At 43.8% G+C, this 17,739-nt stretch overlaps 1 protein-coding gene across 1 annotated transcript in view; it reads left to right on the forward strand.

Moving 5' to 3' along the window:
• Positions 1–10,317: 10,317 nt before the first annotated feature.
• The window catches only part of LOC128251826 (homeobox protein prospero), a 52,565-nt gene continuing 45,143 nt past the window's right edge, over positions 10,318–17,739 (forward strand). Inside the window, 2 exon segments of the mRNA XM_052979018.1 lie at positions 10,318–11,045; positions 15,184–15,232. The gene's annotated coding sequence lies outside the window, so the exon portion shown is untranslated.

A 17,739-nucleotide genomic window follows, 5' to 3' on the forward strand; every position in this document is an offset into this window, starting at 1 on the left:
GTCCTTATGGGTAGCCAAGCTGGTCACTCGATTCGCCGACATGAGCATGAGGCAACTGTACCGCTTGACACTTGGCAGGACCTTCTCGGGCAGGCCAACAAAGGCCTAAACGGCCAACCCCCTCCTGCTCATCCCGCTGCAGTCTGCTCCTTCCTTTCAGCGACATCGCTGATTGCATTTGCTGCAACATTTTTCGTTTTGTTTTGTTTGCCTTGCTTCCCGAGAGGAAAGGGGCCGCTGGTGTTGCAACTGCTGCAACTGCTGCACTGCTGCAATGTCCTGGCATTCGAATGGACTTTTGTTGTCGGCTAAAATGCAGCTGTCGCGATGCATGGCCACCTTGTATCCCGCTTCCAGTGTCGCTGCTCCCCGCTTGTTTAGTTTTTCGCGCAATTTTCCGCGCTGCTTTTGTCATTTTCGGGGGTTTTTTCCTTCCTGGGTGCCTGCTGCCTGCCTGCTGCCTGCCAGGCGATATTTTCGTTATATAAAGCCCTGGACACGGACCCATGCTTTTAGGCAACGGGCAACGCATGCAAATGAAACTGCAACTGCAGCAACGCTTTGGGGAATATGCAAATCAGCCATCAGCAGCAACTGCAGCTGCAGCAACAAAAGGCTCAAACTAGAAATGCTTTATGTGGGCATCCTGTTGGGTGGGGATAGCCTCCTTTCCCAACCGCCTGCAAGCGCATAATTGATGCTTTTCGGGATGCAACCAGCTTTGCACGGCCATTAATTTGCTATCGAATTGCTCTCAACTAATTGAACAGCAGCCTAATGCGAATTTAATGAAGATCGCTGTTGGTTTAGAAGAGCGAAGGGAGAGGGTTGATTAGAAACCAGATAATAACCAATTTCGATCCAACAATTATTTTGTTTTCAAGCCCATTCAAACATAAATGATAAGGCCGTAACGGTATTTCGACTAAATTTTAAATTTTAGCAGTGATTATCGCTTTTTGACCCGAATAGCTACCATAATCGGAACTAGAAAAAAAATTATTTTTGTTTTTATTATAATTTTCTTCTTGATTAGCATCATGACCGGTTCAACAGCTTACCATTTTAGTGAAACGAACAATGAGCTGAAAGACAAAACCAATATTTATTAGAATAAAGATTTAAGATTTAAGATTTAAGATTTTTTAAATTTTAAAAAATATTGTTACACTGTTTTATTTTAACGTTGATTTTGCATAAATATCTATATATCTTAGCACTAGAATTTATAACAAATGCTTAAAATATATATATAAAATGTTGACTTAAAATTTAAAGAAGTTTCATCATGGTATGAAACTAAGAAAGGCACATTTTGTAAAAGCAAACTAAATATAGAAAATCAAAGAATTCTTGGATTATACTTATTTGAAATATGTATTTTAAGTAAAGCCCAGAGGTAATTCAGATAATTTTGTGCGGCTTGCATTCTCGGGTCTCTTAGATATTAAATGACGGATGAGCCGCTGCCTGTTGCGGCCCGCGAGCTCATTAATTAATGATGACTGGTCGGGACAAAAGGGGTTTGCAAAGGGTCGCGGGTGCCAGACCGCAGCAGGTGGCTGTGCGCCTACTCCCGCCATAACCTTTGCATTTGTGCATAACAACTTATGAATCCATAAGCTATCTGGCCATCTCTTTATGAGCAGCTCTCCCGTATCGGACCAGGCCAAGCCAAACTCAACCAAACCCAGGCCAACCAAACCAAACCAAACCAAAAGCATACCGAGCCCGAAGTAAAAGCAGAACGGGCACAGCGGCAAAGTCAATAGCCAATGCCATCGATAAAGCCATAAACTTCATGTACTGGGTGGGGATTGTGGGTGCTGTTCCTATCCGGCCTAAAATGCGCGATCCTCATCCTCTCGTTCAGGCCGTTTCCGGGAATACGCGGCGTATGAGTAACGAGCGCGATGCGTAGGATTAAATGCAGGCTCTGCCTAGTTTGGATCTGTCCCTCCCCTTCTATATATCACTATGTATGAATATACACACATTTATCTTTGAGAGCATACATAGAGAATTGCAGTGGCTGCCGCTGCATTCGCCCACCAATTTTTCTCCGCTTTTTTGATGCGCTTTTCCTCCAGGACCACCAACCCCCGCCCTCCTCCCCTTTGGCAGGATGTGCATGAGTTAGTGGGAATTTATGCTGGATCCATTGTTGTTGCTCTTGTTGCTCCGCGAATCCTTTTGGCTGGGTTTGAGTACGGATGTCGCTCTATATTTTTTCCAGCTGCAATTTTCTTTGCTGGATATTTTAATGCCAACTCCGACGATTTACCAATACCAGTGTCAATAACCAACACCCATAAATGGCGGCAAAATAAAATACAAAAAAGTGTTGCATACGCGCAGGGGCAACATAGAAAACTTTTACGTTTCGCTTAGGTTTTTGTTTTATTTGTTGCTTTCAGCTTTCCTTTTATTTCGATTTTTTTTTCTGTTTCTTTGCCACTGCAAATGAAAACGAAAAAATTGCATTTTCCCTCGCATATGTGATGTGTGTGAGAAGTACGAAATCAAAACAAAACATGGCCACATGGCGGGTCCTGTGGGCTTTGGGTGGTGGTGGAGGGTTGGTGGCTTGATGGGTTGGGGGTGCCGCACCAACAATGCCGAACCAGGAGCAACAGCTCCCACAGCTGCCACACTCCCTCGCTGTAGATGTATCTGTATCTGTATCTGCGGCATGGTATGGTCAATCTGACCGGCAAGGGGCTCTGTTTTAGGTACACTTAGGCTCGATAGCTGCAGTTTTTCGCTGCCCAGTCGACCAGCCACCCAGCCACCCTACCACTGAACCACTGAACCACCCCAATCCCCAGTCCAAAAACCACCTCATCAGCCGCTCGGGGGCTTGGGTGTTGCATACTTTTTGGCGTTGTTTGATTTTTAGGCGCAGCAAAATGCGTTTTGCTCTTGATTGGAAGCGTGTGAGTGTGTGTGTGTGTGTGTGTGTGTGGGAGGAGGGCACGAGGGGAGGGAGGGTGTGAGCCATGTGTGAGTGTGTGTTTGTTAGTTGTATGTGCATTGTCCATGTCCTTCTCTGGCCGTGCCGCTGTCGTCGCGCTTTGTTTTGATTTTTCGCGACTGAGCGCGCGTTGCTGTCTGTTTCTCTCTGTGTTTTTGGATTTGTCCAGCATTGCATATGTGCGCCCACTGTTCGAGTGTGTGTGTTTGTGTGGTGGTAGTGCATGTATATGTACATTAGCAGAAGCAGCGCTGACGTCGCAGTCGCAGCAATTTTTTGCGCCAAAGCCAAACCAAAAAGGACGAGGACAATTCGGTTGGCGCTGCTGCCGCTGCCTGCGACGTAGCCGCGGAATTTTTTTGCGCGTTTCGCGCCCAGCCAGCGGCCACTTTCATCCGTATCCACATCCACATCTGCATCATCCTACTCCATCAGGCGGCCGAGGGGCTGGCGCGTCCCTCATAATCAACGCGCTGCAGCGACGACGCCATCGCCATCGCCATCGACATCGACAGCGGCTCTGTGACTCTGGGGCCCGTCATCGTTAGTGAATTTTGCCAGGACATTGCAACAGAAAACTGCTAAACGCGAAACAAGTTGCGGCGCTTTTTTCTGCTCCTCGGGTTCACGTCTCCCTGTCCTGGCCTGTCCTGAATCGAACTGAGCTGAACTGAACCAAACCAAACCGAACTGAGCCGTGCTGCCGGGATCAGGCAGCAGGCAGCAGGCAAGGCACAGGCACATCAGTAGGCAGTGCAAGGCAGGCAGGCAGGCAGTCGGCAGGCAGGTCGCCACTTCTCGCAGACTTCTTCGCATCTGCATAAATCAAACCCAGAGGCAGTAGCAGTAGCAGTAGCAGAAGCAGAAGCAGTTTTCCACCCCAAGAAAAAACTCTACAAGCAAAATAGAAAAACAAACAAATAGAAAAGACAGACATAGAAACAGAGAAGAGATATGGAAAAAAGTGCCAAGTGAATGTGAAAAGTGAAAGTGTGTGCAAAATGACTTGAAGTGCAAGACTAGACACCTACATACCACCTCCATTAACCAGCCCGGCCCCCCCTTACGTATACGTAATGCGGCCCAGGCACTCATACGCCCCGTTGGCCCGCCAGCCCTTCGAACTAAGACTCGGGCTGGGGCACGAGCAGCCATCGCTGGCCATGCCATCTTGAGTGAATCGTAACCCGCCAAAAAACCCAAAAAAAAAACCAAACCGGCTTGCGCCAAAGACAATGTAAACGCCGGCCCTAGAATGTAGCGCAGTTTTTTCCTCATTTCCCAAAACTAACTAACAAAACCAGCCAGCCAACAACAAATAACAAAATAGACAAAGTTACATTTTTACCAATATCGATAATATTAATCACTTGATAATCAGCGCCAGTCAAACGCAGCATTTCGTTCGTAAGCAACAACAAGCAAGCAACCAACAACAACTAGCCAACAGCACAACATAGCAAGTCTAAGCCAAGAAGCAACCAAATAAGCAGGCAGTACCAGTCAGTCCGTAAAGTCAGCAGAAACACGAAAAAGAAGTAATAAGATTGAGTAACTCCAGTTTCAGTTCCGCACCGATTCCGATTTGAGCCAAAATTAAAACGTCTGAATTTGATTTCGATATCGTCTGGCCCGTTCCGTCTTCAAGTCTCGGCCACAGGTTCGTCATCGTCCCGACACACTCTCAGTTTCTACAAATTCAGACGTAGATCCTTAGTTAATTCACCTTTTGTATTGTGCATTTCGGCAATAACTATTTGGAACACATCCAAGGGAAGTCAAAAAGCAAGAGAAGAAGAGAGAGAAGTCAACACTCGAAATCGAAAAACTACGAAATTACCTGAAAATTTTTAAACAACCAAAAAGTCTATGAATGCAACAAAAATTAAACACGCTAAATTTTACAAGTGCAAAATTTTCTTATAATAATTTATCAAAAAAAAAAAAAAATAAATTTAAAAAAATTATAAAAGAATAAAAAGAAACGACTCTAAAGCATACAAAAAAAAACGGAACTATAGTGAAAATTAATCAAAATTTAGAGAGAACATTAAATGCAAACGGAATATCAAAAATTGTTGAGATGTGATATTTTTTCGATGTACTTTTATTTGAGGGTAAGTTTACAAGTTTTTTTAAAATATTTTAGCTCTTAACTTTGATGTCCTTGGCGACTCAACAATTTTTACAATATTTGTTTAACCACATTTTGGTCTATTAAATTGAAATTGTTGATTTAATTTATTATCAAAGGCTACCGGTTATCTGAAGATTGTAAAAATTACAATAAGCTTAAAGTCCACCAATATTATACAGATTATGACTGCTTTATTAATCATATTATCTTATTCACTAAGGTTTTATTTACCTACCATTTGCTGTTTCTTTAAAGTTAAAGATCTTACTTCTACATTTCTCAGTTCAAAAGTTTTTGCTAATATTTTCCCACTTTAAAAAACAGTTCACAAAAAATTAGTATTCTATAGTAATTTATAAATATTTATTTCTGTCGATCTAAATATTTTTTCGAAATATATAAACTCACTGATAAAAAAAAATTATCATAAATATATTTTCTTATATATTTTAAAATCTATAAAAATAAAATAAAGCTAACTCTTGTTAAAATGCAATTTAACAAGATTTCTAAGAGTGCTTTAAAGTTTTTTCCCTAATAAAACCTTGTTTTCCTTAAATTTAAAGATTTCATAAAATTCCCCAGATTTACTTATAATACTTATAAAATTGTCTTTAAGTTTTTTTTTAGAATATTGTCTTATATTAAAGGCATACGACATTACAATTTGAGATCAATTTTTGACTTATTTATTTTATAAATTAATAGCAAGAGCAATAATATGTATATTTAATGTAAAATACTTTCAGTTTGTAAATTGAAAAAAATATACATTTCCAATGTGATTCATACACAATTTTCCCATTATAAAAGCAAAGTAATTAGTTTCTGAGAAAAAAGGCTTCCTTGAGTTCCTTAGTTCAGTGGGTCTGAAGATCGCAGAAGGCATTAGCCCAGCTTGAGCTCGGCTCCTGTTCCCAAGGACTTCGTGTCCTGTCGTCGGGTGGCGGCGTTCAGCTGCAGCAGCAACATGCAACAGCAACAGCATCGTGTTGCTGGTGTGCGTGTCACTCTCCCCAGCAGCAGCAGCAGGAGCAGGTTTAGTTGTAGTTGTAGACTTTTTGCTTTTCTACATCCTCACACAGACAGGCAGGCTGGCAGGCAGGCAGGCGAAGTTTTGGAGCCATGCACATAATGTAAACAAGGACATGCGCAGTGCATCCGCATAGCATTCCCCGCTTCCCGAAACAGGAGAAGTGCATTGCAGGCAATGCAATTGCCAACTAGAAGATAGCAGCGCCACCAGCTGAAGGGGCAGTGGGCAGTGGGTGGTGGGGTGACTCTGGGTGGTTCTGGGTGGTGCTAAGTGGTTTGGGGGCTGCTTCATTTACCACCAGCTGCACTAGTAAATAGCAGATGGCAGCGAAGCCGGCGTCGGCATCGCAGTCGACGTCAACTTGCCACAGTTTAGATATGAAAAAAGGAAAACTCCAAAGGGACAGAGAGACGGAGAGACAGAGAAAGAGAGAGGAGCAGAGAGAGAGAGAGAGAGAGAGAGAGAGTGGGGAAAGAAAGAGAGAGAGAGAGAGAAGGCTGCGCAACGAGAGCTGCGAGTGCAGCCGAAAGGATGCAACGCTGCAAGGCAATTGCACTCCAGGACTCTCACACACACACGCAACTAGACTGAGGCGGTTGCTTCTTTTTTTGGTTGTGTTGTCTCTTTTCGGCTTATTTTTAGAAGTCCTTTCCAGCACCCCCATCCCCCTATCCGCCCCCTGGGCTGCAGTTTATTTACTTGACCAGGCCTCGGAAATTTACATGGCAGCCGAAGAGGGGGTTGCAGTACCAGTAGCAGTAGCAGTAGCAGAAGCAGTAGCAGAAGCAGTAGCAGTAGCAACAGCAGCTGTTCCTGGAGCCCCAGCACGTGCAGCAAGCAACTGCCCTTAAGCCACCCAGCCACCCAACCACCCACCTGGCTGCGTGATTTGTGCGTTTGCCAGCAGGACGATGATGAAACTCATAATGATCTGGCGCCCAAAAAGGGGCAGAGGTGGCGGTGGTGCAGCTGCATTTCTTTGCCAGCATCGCCGTGCGTGGTTGGTCGGCTCGAAAAAGGGTCGGCGGGATGGAATGGCATGGCATGGCATGTCATGGCATGGGATCGGATCGAATGGATGGGTGGATGGGCTAAGTGTGGGCGCGTAGACATTGCGTAGAGCTGGAGCCAAGTTTTTTCTATTTCTTGGTGGGCAGCCAGGGCACACCAACCCACCACCCCACCACCCGTTGTTCAAGCCGCGCTTCATTCGCACATCGAGTGGTCAAAGTACATAGACACCCGGCCCATGTGTGTGTGCGCTTTTTGCGCGCGCGAACTTTGTGCCAAAGGAAAAAAACTTAAACAGAGATGCTTTTACATACGGATTGGGGTGGGGGCGGTGGTAGGGGTGCTGGTCTGGGCTCGCTGCATTTTGCGCGTCTGTAGCTTTTTTTGGCGGCCATCGATGGGTGGGGGTATTGCTGGTGGTGGCCATGTACGCGTCGTCGTTTGCCAAAGTCCGTGTCCGTGTCCGTGTCGCGATGACGGAACGCCGAACGAACTAAACGGAACGCAATGCACGGCATCGCAACGCAACGCAACGCATCGCATCTATCGGCATCGGAAGGCATCGGCCGGGCACCGCAGTTGGCATACGGCTTTTGGACGTCTTTTGAGTAGAACATTGCTTTTTTATATTCTCGGCTCGACGCACCGCACCGAGCAAAAGAAGTAACGCAAACGCCAACGCCAACGCCACGTAACGATAGCTGCCGCTCCAGCGAGGAGCCGCAGAGTTGGTCCAAGTCGTCGACGGTTCGGTTCAGTTTCGGACTTGCTTATTTTCTAAAAAATCCAGCAACCAGCAACCAGCATCCAGCACACACACACGCTGTGCAGTGGAGTGAAGTGGAGTGGAGTGGGGCCGCATTATTATATATAAAATATATATATTGCATATATATATATATACGGTATAGAATATAGATATATATATATATATATATAAATGGGTGCAAAGTGCGCGCGCGTTTGCCGCCCCCAAAGTCAACCGCCCACGCCCCCCATACCGCTGAGGGGCTGAGGCTTCAGTTGCAGTTCGAGTGCCGTCAAATACTATTTATATACAATAAATGAAATAAAATATATACAAATATATATATATCTAAATATATGTATCCGGCCGCGAGTGTCCTTTCGTGTTCCCGTGTGCCCGTGTGTGTGTGTGCGTGTGTGCGTCGGCGGGTGTGTGTTACAATAACAGCTTCGATTGAAGGCAAACAACGAAATTCTAATGCAATCAACTGATTTTTTTGACACTTCCAATTGATTATTAAACACTCCAACGCTGCCCCCGTAAAGACCAGCATTTAAAACGCTCGATTAAACCAAAACGAATTCCTGACATCTTGAACCCGAAGATCCGGCCCTCGATCAAAACAGTCCAGTCAACGGCGTCCACTCGTCTGCGTCGTCGTCTGCTGTCGTATACTTTGGAATTTATAATTTAGAATTTGGAATACCCCAAGATGGCCAGCTCTGAGAAAACTGAATTCTCCCATAAGCAAGATGCTATTAAACTATAAATATTAAATGGGAAATCCGCAAAAGGCCACTGACTGACCTCTCATGTTTGCACACACTCTGGCTCTGGTTCAATCCGAAAGATTTTGCCAGGCACTGCAACCGATTGAAAAGCCCCCAGAGCTGCATCGCGATCCTCTGGAGCGGCTGGCTCAGCTCATCCAGCTCATCCAGCTGGACCGTTCGCACCGCTCCGCGTTCCCGGCGACGGCGACGCAGACAAAGATGCTAGAGTGGCCCACGAACTGCCTTACAAGAGCCACCAGGATCAGGATCCCTGGGATCGCCCAGGCCGTAGCCGTGGACACGAGAGAGAAACTGAACATCGCCATGGATAAATAACATCAGTAAATTGTCCTGTACGTGATCGAACCAATGTCCCATATGCCCCATGTTAAGACCCCCAAAATGCACTTGCACCTCATTATATGAAGTCTTTGGGAAGTTTTCTCTATTTAATAAATTTTTGAATTACGAAAGTGATAGTAAACAAACTATTATTCAAAGGTATAATATGTTTAATAGCTTACATAGGTAGGAAGACCCCTAAAAAACCTTTTTTTTATTGTTTTTCCTACCGAACTTATTTTATAATATTTGTTAATGGACAACTAATTTATTTTATTTTCTTTTAAGTTGGCTACTTTTTACTTTGTTTGAATTTTGTCCGAAGCATATGCCTGTATTTTTTTGTATTTTGTATATTAATTTCTACAAGCTTTCATTTTTATAACTACTTGTTAGCTTCATTTGAGTACCTCGCAAACGATAGCACGTGTTTGTTCCTCGAAAAAATGAAAAAATGGAGAAAATCCTTTGCAATTCGCAGGGCACTATAAAGTTATTTCCCCAACGCAAGTACCGACGGCAACTCTGAGTGGGTCCTTGTCAGCAATCTCAAAGCAGGGCTCAGATTTTCGAGTATCTTGTGGAATGTATGTCGAATATTGGGGAATCTTGAGTAGAGGAGAATGTTCCGAGAAAGTCTTGCCCACCTTCGCAGGATGCTCATCCTGCAGTTCTCCCCCTCACTAACACTAACACTTGCCTAACCAGACACACACACACACTTGCATACCCATTCTCCATTTTGTTGGGCTGCCCCAACTGGCAGCGACGTCGACGTCGGCAGCGCTGCCAACGCCGACGCTTGCCCCTCCATGTACGAAATGTATTTGAAATGCGCACTAGCTCTAGCTCAAAGAGCTTATGTGTCTGTGTGAGCTCCCCTCCGATGTGGCAGTGTGTGTGTGTATGTGTGTGTGTGTGGGAGAGTATCCTGTTTCGGGTGGGTGGGCAGGAAGTCCTGGCTGCGCTGCCGCTGATTTTATTTGCAAAGCCCCACTGTGTGTTTGCTGTTGCCTTTGGCTTTGCAATACCTCCCTGGAATTATACCGCGTCCTCCCCCCGGACATTCGCGTATTTTTTCGCGGCTGCGGCGGGCAAACATTTTTTGCTGCCAATACACATACCAGCCCCAATGCACACTCACACATACACAGATTGGCTGGGGCAGAGAGTCGCGGCAACGACAACGGCAACGACAACGACAACGCAACGACAACGACACCGTCAGCGGTCGTCCTCGGCCTATTCGCGGCGAAATAATTTTTCGCATTTTTAGTACAAAGCTTCACATCAACGTCGTCGTACAAACAAATTTTTATTTTCGGATTTTTCAATTACGTTTTCATTTATTTTTAAGTATTAAGTTTGCGTGCACTCAAAAACAAAAACAAAACTAAAAAACAAAAATAAACAAAAAGGAAACAAAAAGCAACCAAAATCAGCAACTAAAACTCGAACAAAATCATAAGGAAATTCTTACCCAGAAAGCAGTTGATAGATCGTGTGTCCAAGCATCGAATCAAAAAGAAACTCATTCAGACCAAAAGGAATCGAACCACATTTACCGGCTTCCAAAGAACGATTCTCAAGTGTTTTTTCGCCGTCTCTCCAAAAGTCTCGACTAAACTCTCAACCGGCAGGAACTCTCGACGATTCTCAGTTTGTTTTTTGTTTGAACTTGTTTGCCCTCCCACAACACAAAAACTCATCAGTCCATTTTGTTTGTTAACGTAATACCAAAAATGTAACGAACTATAATTAAAAACAAAAAAAGAACAAGAAAATTACGTAAAAGTCGCGAACAAATTGAATAAAAGACACCAAATGAACAAAGACACAAGTTACAAAATTCAAATGTAAAATCAAAAGTACAAAGCAAAAAGATTGTTGGCAACATTTTTATAAGTATATATACGTATTATTATGATTTGTATATATTTTTTATACGAACTCGAAACTACAGAGTCCAAAACTCAATTTTGATACGCAGAATTGCTCATGTGATGCTCCGAATCCTCCGACGGGTAAGCAAATATTGTGTTCTCTTGAGAAGAAGACGCTGGCAGAGGGACAGAGAAGGGCTATTTTGGGAGAGAGTGAGAGTGAGAGAGAGGGCTCCGTTTTGAGAAGTGTCTGAACCGGCAATACGAAGACTGCCAGCCGCAGGCTTCGGGTCTTCGTGCCTTTGTGCCTTCGTGCCTTCGTGCCTGAATTTTGGCTGCTTCGTGTCCTGCTGCTTTCTAATTGCGTCCTCTCTCTGCCGGCGTCTGTGTGCGTGTGTGTGTGTGTGTGTGTGTGTGTGAGTGCATTACATTATCCTGAGGCAGCGACTACACCTACAACTACACCTACGCAGCAGCTTCGGCATCCGACTTCCGATTCCGAATCCGCTCCGATGGCGACTCGGCAAGGAGCTCAGCTTGCTGCGGCCGCTGCCTGCCTGCTTCTTCTCTTCTAGTCCTTCTTAAGCTACGCGCGCGTACGGTCGTACCGCCCGACCTACCGCCCGCCCGCCCGCTCGAACACCGCTCGTGGCCGCTCGTTTCGGCAGTCGGCAATCGGCTCCTCCTTGGAGCGCCTTCTTCGTGCAGGTATGCGTGCGGTTGTGTGTGTGAGAGCAGGCGCACACTTACTTGCACTTACTGCGTGTAGGAAATTATCTGCTGCCTCTGCCGCGGCCGGCGTCGCCTAATACATATATAAATAATATATATTATTATATGGGATATACATATATTTAAAAGCGACGACGACGTCGTGTATATAGAAAAGGCAGCTCGTTATCGCAGATGCCAGGATAAGGGATGCCAGGGCGTGGGGCGTGGGGCGTGGGGCGTGGGGGAAGGACCGCCTGCTTGCAAGAAAGTGTAGCACACTTATGTGGGCAGGGGCTGACTGAAGCAGCAGCAGCAGCAGCAGTAGTAGCAGCGGCAGCTGAGACGGAAACGGAAACGGAGACCGAATCCTCGACTTCGACTTCGACTGAGGCAGCGCCTTGGTCTTCTGGCACTTTACTTTCGCAGGCTAGAATACAAAATTCAGTACGTTTCCAGTCACGCGCGCTGGCAGAAGTTTTGCTTGCGTATGTCTTCTTTCGACGACGCCGACGAACGCCGCCTCCACTTGTGTAAAAATTCAAATCACTCCAAATAAATTATTAAAATAAAATAATAATAAAATATTAACCCAAAAAAAAAAAAAACAAACAACTAAATTGTATAGCGTGCATAAGCTGTGTGTCTGAGTTGAAGATTCAATTCAATCAATCAAATAAATTAAAAAATTCTTTTTAAAAAATAAATTTTAAAAAACAAAAAAATAAATAAATTTTAATATCAAATAAATTAGAAATAACCAACTAAAGCCTAGTTCAGCCAGCTCAATCGTCTCGCCCATCGAACCCAGTCACAGATCCTCCTCAATTAGTTCAAGTGTCGCTGTCTTGTGGTACGTGCAACTTGCGGCGCCTTTATTCGCTTGCCTTCTTTCGCGATTAGCCAACCAAAGGGCCACAAACACACACGCCAACAAAATGAAAGAACAAAAAAAAAAAATACTAACACAAGGAAACCATTGAACACACCCACACACACGTATTCGAGCGCCACTTGCTGCTGTTGCTGTGGCATTGGTGGCCACATTGCGCATACGACATGTTAGCCCGCAATTATTCTGCCTGCGCATTGGCAGGCGCCGCGTCTTGTCTTTGATGGGGAAAAACTTGGCAGGAAATTATCTAAAGCGCTCAAGGCAGCTAGAGCCTCAGATTCGCCGCAGCCCCGCTCAACTTTGTCAGCAACTTTTCCCACAGGCACTCACAGTCACACTCACATTCACACACACACACACACACTTGCACACAAACACCAGCAGCAGGCCATACTTATATAGTTTAGATACAGCGGGTCGTGTCTAATTTTATATAAATACTCTCACACAGACCCTGGCACACTCGGAGCCGAATATAAAAGCTGAGGGGCTTCGTTTCTTGGGAGACATTTGATCGTCTTGGCTTGCAGCGACAGCAGCGCCGCAGCAGCGGCCAGTTAGAGGGTTCAATCCTTAGTCAGTTGGTCACTCAGCTAGGGAACAACAACAGCGCAGCCAGTCAGCAGTAATCAGTAATCAGTTGCCCGTTAGTCCCATAAGTCCACACTTCGATGATGGTACGTGCCAGGTTGGGGGATGATGAGAGCATCTCAAATATGTTCAATATACTGTTAATGTAAATAAACTAAATTCCCCAAAACTGTGATAAAGTGCGAATAAAACACAACTGTGAAAAACAACAATAATTCATCAACTCAGTTAATACATGTTGTGAATAATCAGTGTTAAAAATAATATCAATAAAAAAACATAAAATAAATATTTTTAAAAATTTGTTTTCTATCTTTATTTGACTTTTTACTTTACCACAATTTGAGCTTCAGATTTTGTTTTTGTAAAGTATAACATTTTTGGGTTGTTTTAAATAAGCAACTAACACTTTGTTTTTTAACGGAGCAAAAATATAAATTTATAATTTAATCTTTTGATAGAGCTAGCTAAAAATAAAAAAAAAATAATTTGTTTGTGTTGTGATTATTACTTTGTAAGTTTTATTTTGAAGTTTTGCTTGTTAGCTTATAGCAGTCATATAATATAAAACATGTTTTTCATGAATACAATTTTTAAATTTAGCCAAAATTAAAAACAAATGAATGCCACATATAATAAAGTCTGACAAAACATATAACAAAGCGAAAATGCTCGAAATTCTAAATTAAACTTGTAAAATCGAAAGCGCTGCGGCAACAAACTTCTGGAAACCCTTTCCGAATGAAACCATATAATGTAACTAATCTAAATAAAGTCAACTAAGTCCAAGTAACCGGAAATGATCTGAAACAGTGAAAAGTGTGGCATAATTTTCGGTGTGCCTCGCCACTAAGTGACAAGAAATGTAGTAAGCCGTGCGGCGGTGCCTTAAATAAATAAATCATTTTCCCATCCGCTTATGAAAAATATACAAAAAAAATAATATGTGCAGTTAGTGACCCCTGATGACCCCAGTCCCGGCCCCCCGTTGACCGCAGCGCTAAAGTGAATTGTGTTCGCCATCCCAAGTCCCAAACGAAAGCGACCCCTCCGATAAAATCCGTGCACAACGACTCGGCCAGAGAAATGAGCCGCCCTCATCCGAATTCCGATCCGCATCACCAGCGACCGGAGCGGTCCGCGGATACTTCCCGCCCGCTCCCGGCAGCGGTACAGTCCCGCTCCTCGGGAGCGACTGTCGCTGCCGCCGCTCCTGCCGCCAGCTGCCCACGCTGAACACACGGCCGCCATGAAGCGGGCCGATCCTCTGAAGCGGCTCGATTCGCACTCGCCACTGGCACTGTAACTTAAATTAAGGGTAAAATATCGCAAATGGTATTGGTGCAAAAAAAAAAAAAAAAAAAAAAAAAAACAATGAAAAACCTAAAAACAAACCACAAACAATATATAGAACATTTAACCCCAAACAAAAAATCAGTTCATATCTTGTGTAGAATAATCCCAAAATTGAGTTTAGGAAATTAAGAGCTAAGATAAAATATAGAGAGGCTGCAAGTTGTTTTCGGTTTCTAAAATTTGTTGGTTTCAGTAACTACACAGAAATATATAATTTTGATGAATATACTTAACTTATGTTTGGAGCTGATATTTAAAAATAATCACATAAATTTATTGGCAATCAGAGAGTACAATTATGGAAATGATAATAGTTTGTTTTAAAGTGTAAACCTGATAAAAACATTTAGTATTTGAAATAATTCAAATATCAGGGCCAAAAACCCCTTAACTTTTAGTTGTGTAGATATTTTTATTTATTTTATCAATCCAAGAAATCTTTGTTGCTTAAATTTTATTGCAGCTTGCAGCTTGTGACTTGCAAACCCTCTTACCACTTATAAATATTAACCCTATAAATACGACAAATAGCTCGCACTTACAAAAAATGTAGTAAAGTTAGCATTACGTTTCGTTGAAGGGCAGAAGCTTTAAGAAACAGGGCTTGTGAACTTCCCCATTGCATTTTCCACAAACATTTCAGCTTACCATCTGAACAAATTGACCAGATTACTAATCTCACATTTTGCGTTGCGCCCTGTGCCATCGTCTGCTTTTTACTTGCAGGTTACACCATATCGAGAAGTTATCCAATGAGAAAGCCGCTTAAATTTTGGTAAGTCTACTTCAGTTTATACTCCAACTTTAAGTCTACGCCCAGTCTTGGTCTAATGAAACGCCTTTGTGCTCGAGTGGACTTCATTTTTTAATTAGAAAGTCAACACACACACACACATAGAGGGGCAGAGTATCCTTAATCGAAAAGTGCTGCCATATGGAGAGGCGCCTTTGTGAGCTGCAGGACTCTGCAATCCTCGCTTGTTTGCCTTTGTTTATTTGTGTGCTACTTAAGATGAAATGGCAAAGAAAACTGACAGAGATGGTTGTTGGCTAAGCAGGAGTGAAGTGAAGGGAGACTGCCCCGTGTCCGTTTCAATTTCTCCTACCAACTCAGCTCAACACGCAGACATTTTCTTTGACTTACCGCCCGCCAACCCGCCAGCTCGGGGAGAAAATAAAAAGGGAAAACAAACAGACGCGTCTGGGCTAGAAGAAGGCTAGTGTAGGGAGTGCAGTGCAACAGCGGAAACGGAAATTGCTGAAGTTGCATGTGTGTGCCATGTAACCCTGTGCCTGTGTCTGTGTGTGCGTGTGTGTGTGTGTGTGTAATGAGGCGCCGTGTTATCCTTTTGCTGACAGCAGACGCCGCTAGTTGCTGCGTTGTTGGATTTACAAGCAGGCTGCAATTATTTTCAGCTTAAGCGACAAAATAGAAGGAAGCAAGTCTTAAGCATTTCCCATTTCCCTTTTCCCATTTCCCAGCCTCGTTATTTTGCAGCTCGATGCCGTGTAAATGAGTTGGCTGCTCTTTCCACTTGTTATTGCCAACTTTAGAGCTGGTCTTATTCGTTTCGTTTCGTTTCGTTACGTTTTGTTTTTCTCGCTTAAGCCCACTTGGAGTAGGAACTTTGGCCCTGCGGCTTGAGTTGCGTTGCTCATGTGTTGGTGGCCACCCCCCACAATTTCTTTTCAGTGCATAAGTAAGTGCACCTAAGGCTACTTATGAAAAATGCTAAATTAAAGTTGACTTTCAGGCGCACAATGCCCAGGCCCATTCTCCTCTCTTTTTGGCCAAGTTGCCTGCCCAAGTCCCGGCCAAGTTGCCCGTTTTGTTTCGTTCGCTGGCAAGAAAGTTGCTCTGCGACCCCCACACGAAATGTTTAGCACATTGTACGAAACTTTGCAACTTTTGCCAGCATCCAGGTGGAAATGTCATGTAGAAAGTTTCGGGCCTTTCGCCATGCACGGCCAACTGCTCTGATGGTCGGCCGGAAATCGTTTTAAGAACGGAAGTGAAAATTTCTACCATGCAGCTGAGCGCAACCATCTAAATATACATCTATACACGGCCCTCGAATAATCTCTTATTGAGACCGAACAATATAAAAAGTGTAGTGTGGGGGGGCGGCTGGCTAGTGTAGAGGTCTGCCAGAGGCAGACCGAAACGCAAATTCATTCAATTGCGAAAAGAAAATTACCCTAAAACGCGCTACAGAAGCAGAAAGAGACAGAGCCAGCGCGGCAACAAGTCGCAATGATTATCTGGAATTAAATAAAGCCCACACTCGTCGCATTTAGTATAGCCCGATTCCGATTCCGATTCCCATTCCGAGTCCGAGCAAAATATCTAACTTGCGCCGGCCAATGGCAGAGCTCACTTGAGCGCCGGCCAAAGTTGCACGCCTCGCTGAGCAAATGTCGCGGCTCTAGTTGCCCTTCCCCCTCCACCGCCACCTCCACCTCCCCACACCCACTTTTCAACCCACCCACCCAGCCAGTCGCTCAGGGACCACCCCCCACCCACTGGAAACTACAACAGTCTGCTCGGTTCCGTTCTATTCCGTTTCGAGCGCTGGAAATTAAGTCAGCAAATGACTTGTAGAATATCAACACATGTCCAGGGTCTAGTCTGCGATACCCTATACTACTAAGGGGTATATCTAATCTACCAAAGCTGACAAACAAAAGCGCTAGAATAATCTTTGGGTTTTCTTATCATAAACTAAAAACCATAAATAACAACACCTATATTTAAGTGTATGGAACTATTCAAAAGATAAGACTAGTGATAAAAGCAATTAGTTTACTATTTATCAATGTTCGATATTAAAAATCAACGAACTTAGTATGCTGCCAATTACAATATAATTTCATATTTTATTTCAATCATTTAGTTGCATTATTAATTTTTAAAAATTCGAAATATATATATGATTGGCACATAGCACCACTTAACAATCAAGTTAGTTCTGATAGAAAATCAACTTTTTTAAAAACGAATTATTAAATTAACACTAAACTTAAAATCTTGTGCTATTGATACCAAGGGGAGGGCATCCAAACATCGCAGTGCTGACGACACTTGATCTTTCTTGTTTTTTGTTAGCCTATTTCGGACATGGACAAACTATTGCAATAGATCAGCGGTCGAGCAGCAGCCAGGCGAGCAACAAGATAATCAAGTGTAATTTATTTCGTATTTGGTGCGCGCCATGCATGAGTACGAGTTCACCACGACAAGTGCGACTGCGAGCATCTGTGCGATGCCATCTAGTCGCTAGA

This window comes from Drosophila gunungcola, chromosome 3R (assembly GCF_025200985.1).
Source record: "Drosophila gunungcola strain Sukarami chromosome 3R, Dgunungcola_SK_2, whole genome shotgun sequence".
NCBI classification, from domain to species: domain Eukaryota; kingdom Metazoa; phylum Arthropoda; class Insecta; order Diptera; family Drosophilidae; genus Drosophila; species Drosophila gunungcola.